The 6,820-nt window shown below is 43.4% G+C and overlaps 1 long non-coding RNA gene across 1 annotated transcript; it reads right to left on the bottom strand.

Moving 5' to 3' along the window:
• On the bottom strand, nt 260-6,268 carry LOC110394684. Its single transcript, XR_002435801.1, has 2 exons — nt 5,814-6,268; nt 260-2,814 (listed from the first exon to the last, which is right to left on the bottom strand). It is a non-coding gene; the product is annotated as an uncharacterized LOC110394684 (long non-coding RNA).

Here is a 6,820-nt window from a genome sequence, read left to right on the forward strand (position 1 = left end):
GTTATGGGCACGTGCGATTCAAACTGAAGTACACGATTCAGCTCAGTCCTCAGCAGAAGATGGAGTTTGGGGTTTCCAATTTTCTTTTGTTTCTGTAGGAAAACACAAGCATTGTGAACAAGAAAAAAATCCATTTGCTTTTAAAACTGTTTTTGAAGGAAATGGTTCAACAAGTTCTAGTAATGGTTCAACAAGTTCAGAAGTACCAATCTGATCCAAGTCAGAAGGGAGCAGACAAGTGTATTTCTCTTGAACCTGCCTCGTGCTCATCTTTATGCTGCCTTCATCCTTGCTCTGTGGCGCTTTGCTGGCTGCAAGACAACAGCCAGTCTCAGTCAGCATAAAGCTGGGTGTTGAAGATAATCCATCAACGTTTTTGGAACTAGTGCAAATCCAGCGTCAGCACTTGGGAGTACAAATCCAGACGGGCTGTGTTTGATCACGCAGGAGGAGCACCGGAACTGGACTTGCTGTATCATTGAACCACAGCCTCAGAAGTGTGCCCTAAATGCAAGGAGATTGCCTTATGAGGCCATTTTTGCTTCAGTCTCTCCTTTTGGATCCGTTCCACTTTGCTTGCAATGTTAATAGTCACTGAGTCAGAGAGCATGAGAATAACTCTTTAGTGAAGGACTTAGGGCATTTGCTGGAGAGGGGAAACACATGGGTGCCAGCACAGACTGAAGCATTTCAGCGAAGCAGAACAGTGTCAACAGGAGAGGCAAGCAGCCACCAGCCCCAGAGTACCTGATAGCCTGCTTAGACACATTCATACCTCACCTGAGGAGGAGAGATGTGGCATTTAGGGCAGTCACTACCACCATCCCCTCCCTCTAGCTGTGACTGCTGCCCATGGGCCAACTGGTACAGTCTCACCACATCCTTGCTCACTCAGCCTCTGTGTGCATCCAGCTTGGAGAACCCTCCTGCCTGCAGTGACCCCTTACATTAGATCAGACTACATAGGCTGCCTGTTGCCAGCAGCTATATTCAGGCATGGCCTTGGAAGTAAAATATTAACACATTCCCGTGGGAAAGGAAAATTCTGATTTAACGATAGCATTTTGCACTTTCTGAACAAAAAGAAGGTGGAACAGAATCAGCTCCTGGTTCTTTTGCTCAGCTACTCCTGACTAAAATGTTTCCTTGGAAAGTCACTGCAAACATTTTTCTAGTCCCACATGCCCAAAATCAAGTGCTGTTTTTAAAAATTGCCATCAGCTGCTTGTGATCTGCTTCATTGTCTACATCCTTCTGAACTTCATTAGCAAAAGTCCTAGAAAACCCAGCCCTCTGGTGTACATTTTCTCTCCCTTTTCAGAACAGTTCAATTACGCCATTTTTAAGGCTTTAATATTTTGTTCCTAATCCTGATTTAGAAGCATCTGCTAATAAATTGACAGGTTGTGACATGTCACTGCAATTTAGAGCTTTTTCACCTTAGATTCAGAGTGATGCTTTTATGATTTCAGCAGGCTTTTTATTCACAGCTCCATAAAGCTCCCATCTTGAGTAGCTCTTTGAATGGGGTTGTCAAGACAGCTATGTTTGGTGCACATTTTTCCTGGAACTGAATTCAATTTTGCCTATAAAGTTACAGTTCCTCTGTCTGCAGCTTGTTTTGTTCTGCAATGGCTAACTTTTCATTTAAGTCATTTCTTGTCTTGCTAGCAAAGGATATATTCAACATACTTATATAAGGAGCTTATTTTTATTGTTTGCACTTGAAATTCATTCCCTTCAGTGTCCTTCCCTCTTTCATTACATACCTAACAAATCTCAGCTCATCATTTGCTTTGTGTTGTGATGTACTGTTGTATTGTGCCCAGCATGCTCACTGGAACAGAAGGTTTGAATATCTGCATCTAGCAAATGGGAAGCCGATTGTAGTTAGAGCCTTATGATTACTGTTTAACATTTGCATCATGGTGTTACTTGGAGACCCTAGTGACTGAAGCTCTGTTTAGTTTGGATCTGTGCATATCTATACTGAAAAGACAGTATGTACTCTAAATAATTCATGGGAGAAGAAATAATTCTGTGCTGAATGTAGCTTGCCAGCAGTGTAGTTTTGCTTGACCTAAGATGGGAACCCCTGAGTACCCTCCATCTCCAGTAAAATCTCATTATGGAAAGGTGGTATTTTTTACCTTTATTTTGCAGATTTCTGCTCTATGGCTTACCTCTGAAGGAGGTCTGTGAAAGCTAACCATGACAAACAAGTCCACAGAGTGCTTGTGGGTGTAATTTGGCCACACAAGCATTTGCATTTGCTTTGGAAAATGTTTTAAAATGTTTTTATTTTTCTAAAAAAGATGTAAAACCACTACTTTAAACACCAGAAACACCGACTCTCTAGAAAATTTTACACATTAAAATGGTTTTTTTTTTATTTTCAGTGTGAAATCATCAAAGTGATTGAGAGAAGCTAAGAGCAGTAGTCGAGAGCTCAGGGAGATCTGAAGACAGTCTCCATAGTGCTGTGGTCTTACAAGTCAAATACAAACTGTGGGCACAGGTAGGATTTGATTTTTGGTTTTGAAAACAGTGTTTGGACCTGGACATACAGGAATGGTAATCCACTGATTCTTTCCTAAGGCTCACTGAGGCTTGGCTGATGCCTAGGAGAAGCCTAAAATCTGTGCCAGGCACATGCTTTTTCCTCAGCCTTCTTCCACAGGCAAACCTGCAAACTGAAGTGGAAGCCTCTCTGCTGGGCCAACCAGATCATCCCTCATGGTCTGCAAATCAGTAACCAGAGACAGCAACCTTTCAGCCATGATTCTTTTTGCTGGGACTGCTTGAGGCGGCAGCCTGGAAAATTTGGAAAGCCATCCATTCATTTTAGAACACAAACACACAAAGAACCAGTGGGACTGTACTTTATCAAAAAAATTCTGGTGATAAAGTTCTGGCGGAAAAAAAATCAGTTTTCCATAAAACTTCCTATGTCTAAGCTATTTCTAAATGCAACTATTAGACACTTCAAAAAAATGTGAATGCTATTTTGAAGGCTAATTTAAATATTACTTTAATGGCTACGGTTTAGACAAACCTTTTTACACAATGTCTGTGTGTGTTCATAGCTATAGGACATGGTGTATGCATTATTACTATCTGTGTGATAATATGACAGTTGCAAAATGGTTTAATTTTACTGTCATATCAATACAGACTCTTGCTAGCTAGTAGCAAAACAACTGTAATACTCATGTCTCCTATTTACGTTGTAATGAAATAATATTGACAGTTTGAGCATTACAACATAAATGGAAGACATTCTGAACTAGAAGACAGTTATCCTAAGTGGATATTATTATCTTTAGCTGTCACTACCAGTAATCTCTAAATAGAAATTACCCTTAATATTTTTTAAAAGAACACTGGAATTCAAAAAAAATCCCTTCTTACCTCTGAATCATGCCTTCAATTTTTAAAATTTTCTTTCCTTTTCAGAAAATTTCAAAAATGCTTTTTCCTTATATTTAAGTACTTACAGTGAACATAAATTCTGAACCTTCCCCAGCTATGAAGGTAACAAAGGCTTGCAGTGGCATGTTGCTGATCTAGCATGACCCACAATATTTTCTAGTGTTTGCTTTGTTTTTAATTTTTGGTGCTACCTAGAATAATAACTGATTCCGTTTTTTTCTGTTTCATCTTGCATAGCCTTTTTCATGGCTTACATTAAAAGAATCCCTTAAAAACCACCACAGTATGTTTTTTCACTCTTTCTCACACTAAGACTACTGGACAAAGACTTCAACAATAGATATGTGGCACAATTTTGTGATGGACCTCTAGCAAGCACCTTTCCGATCCACCAGGATGGATCAGTTCTGTCCCACTCCATGCTAGAGAAGGCGGACATGTTTTAAAAGAAGCCTAGAAGTTTCTTGTTTTGGTTTCTATTGCGCTATTACATGATGTATAGGTTTTTGGTTTTTTTTACACTATTCCTTCTGACACTTTATTAAATTATTGTACTTTCATGTCTTTTCTACCCTAAAGTTCCACAGAGGATTGTTCGACCTTGTATGATACTCCCCACTCAAGCAGCGTGTAAGATGGGACAGCTATATCTTATTCTGTGTACAAACAGGGGGTTCTCAAACACTGACAAGGGCAGGCCCAGCCAGTTAACCTTCCGCAAAGTTATGCCAAACTGACTGCAAAAGTCTCATTTGAAGCACTCGTCTTCAGCCTCCCAAATGACAAATACACGAGAATGTATTTCCCTGGGTATTTTGCTAAACAAGCACAGTGTCAGGAAAGCAGTTTGACGTGCCAGGGTGTGTGTGGGTAAACAACATAAAAAGGAGTGAACTAAGATTATGTACTGTACTATAACTTCAAGTTCACATGCCAGTAGCCCTTAGGAAGAGTGCAAGAGGGAATAAGCTGCTTTACCCTACCTCTTGTTTACTGAGGAGAGCGAGGGCAACTGGGCAGTTACCAAGCACCGATGGTTGCTGTAGGTTGTTGTAGAAGTCTTCCCACAAGAAAACAGGCACCCTAACCATGCAGTAGGACCAGTTCATATTCCTTTTCCCTAATCTGAATGTAATAGCTCTCAGACATTTTTTGAAAAGCTTTGTTTTTCAAATATTTTGTTAACTGCGTAACAAAGTAGGAAGCAGAGTTAAAGATAGAGGCTAGAGATTAGCATCAGTTAGATTCATTGCTTGAAATTTTACCTAATGATAAATGCTTTTTGTGGTAACTTCTTATAATGCTTATGCCAATATATTCAGGCACAAGATAATGTGTGCATCTTTATGTTCTGCACACCTTTTCTATCAATAGTCCCTCTTCTCACCAATTACAACTATTTCCCCAACGCCAACACATTTTCAGTGAGATCTGTGGTTGACAGATGAAGAAAAATACATCCTCCAATTGCTATTTATGATATGATTAGACAGGTCAAGTTTAATTTCAGCATTGTGGATGAGTATGTTACCCAATCATTTTAATGATGCACTCTCAAACCGGCAGTGGGGCTGAGGATGGAAAGAAAACCTTGTTTATAATTTGTCTGCTGATGATTGGAGTTTGTTATGAAAGCATTCTGACGCAATCATCAGCGACACAATCAGCCAAAGGTTGGGAATATTCGTACCCTTCTACTGTCACCACAGCAGTAGCTGTGTGACAGGTGAGTTGAGAGAGGTATGGCAGAGAAGATGAAATATTGCAGGAGGGATCACTTTTCCTCAGGGCTAAAGTAAGAGTATACTTAATCAAATTAGTGCTTCTCAGGTAAAATATATTGCTCTCCAGCTGAATATTGCTCTCCAGGCTACATGATCTAGACTGCAGAATCAAGAAACCACCAGTGCTGGCCTAATCCAGCTCATTTTATGCTGGTGTTTCATTAGTAGTCGCATGTGCTTGAGAAGCTCCTGTATTCAGTGGAAAGGAGCCTCCTCACATACATCCGTGCCCTGCTATGGTCTGAGCACTTCCCTCCAGCAGCCCTCAGACTAGCAAGATGGACTTCTTGCAAAAGGAGGCAGCACTGCTGGATCAAGACCGCTGAGGTGAGATGCAGGGATGAACTGAATCAGAGCAGCCAAATCAAATCAAAACATCCACACAAACACTGCATGAATTTGTCACATCCACACACTGAAAATTCTTGCTGGAAAGTTAAATAGCCGGAGAAGGGATTTCTTTGCCTCTGTTTGCCAGTGACAGCTGTGTTTTCATAATGCCACACCAGAGCTGCTCCGTATGTGTGCTTTGCTCCTCCGAGGCTTTTTGGGATGCTTGTCTACAGCCACGGGAAAAATCCCTTTCCGATCACTTACAGTGAGCAGAGTGAAGCAGGAGGAGTGAAATAGTTACATCGCAGTGACACATCCTCCTTAGGTGTAGTTGTCCTTTGTCCGCACCCCTCCACTTCCCTTTCCAAAGCACCTGCACGGGCTTCAATGTGCCAGTCCTGAGATGTGGCTCTAGGCAATGTTGGTCCCTATATAACTACTGGGAAAATGTAAATTAACATATAACTTTTTTTTTTTTAACTTTGCTCATTCTGTTGGGCCCGTGGCCCCCACCCCAGCTCCCCAGCTGTAACAGCGGCCCCAACACACTACCACAGCTACCTCAGGAGACCCAGCCGCCCTTATTGAAAACAGCCACATCGTGTACTTGAAACCGCTGGCAAAGAGGGCTGTGTGAAGCGGAGCTCTCTCCGCAGACCTCCCGCCTTACAGAGGGGTCCCACAGCCCGCCCTCCTCAGCGACCCGCCTGTAAAGCCCCGCCGCCCCCCGCCCGCCCTGATGGCGCCCGCCGCTGCCGCTCTCCCGCTGGCGGCGGCCGCACCGCCAACGGCCGCCGGGCTCCCCCTAGGGGCGGCAGGGAGCGGGCCGCGGCGTTGCCGGGAGACGGGAGGGAGCGGCGGGGGGGCGGCTCCCGGGGGGGGTCTCCTCAGCGCTCCCTGCCTCTCCGCGGGCCGGCGGCCCCTCTGTGGGGTGGCTCGGTGTATGTGTTCATTAATTAATAAGTAAATAAATAAAAGTAACGACAGGTGCCAGTCCTCGAGGGGGGCTTCGTCCCTCCCGCGCTGGGCGGCTGCAGACAGTGGGTGAGGGCTTATTGCCCAGCTGAGGACCAGTGGCAAAGCCCTCGGAGGTGTGTGATCCTCACAGGCCCTCCTGCAAGCCAAGGTGGACAGTCCCTGGTGCAGCAATAATAATGAAATAATTGAAATTCAACTGCAGTCCTGGCATGGATATCGCCTTTTAAAAGGCAGAAGACTCTGGAATTAACCTTAGCTACCACAGACTATAGCTAGCAGCACCTGGGACCCAT

This window comes from Numida meleagris, chromosome 2, assembly GCF_002078875.1.
Source record: "Numida meleagris isolate 19003 breed g44 Domestic line chromosome 2, NumMel1.0, whole genome shotgun sequence".
Taxonomy (NCBI): domain Eukaryota; kingdom Metazoa; phylum Chordata; class Aves; order Galliformes; family Numididae; genus Numida; species Numida meleagris.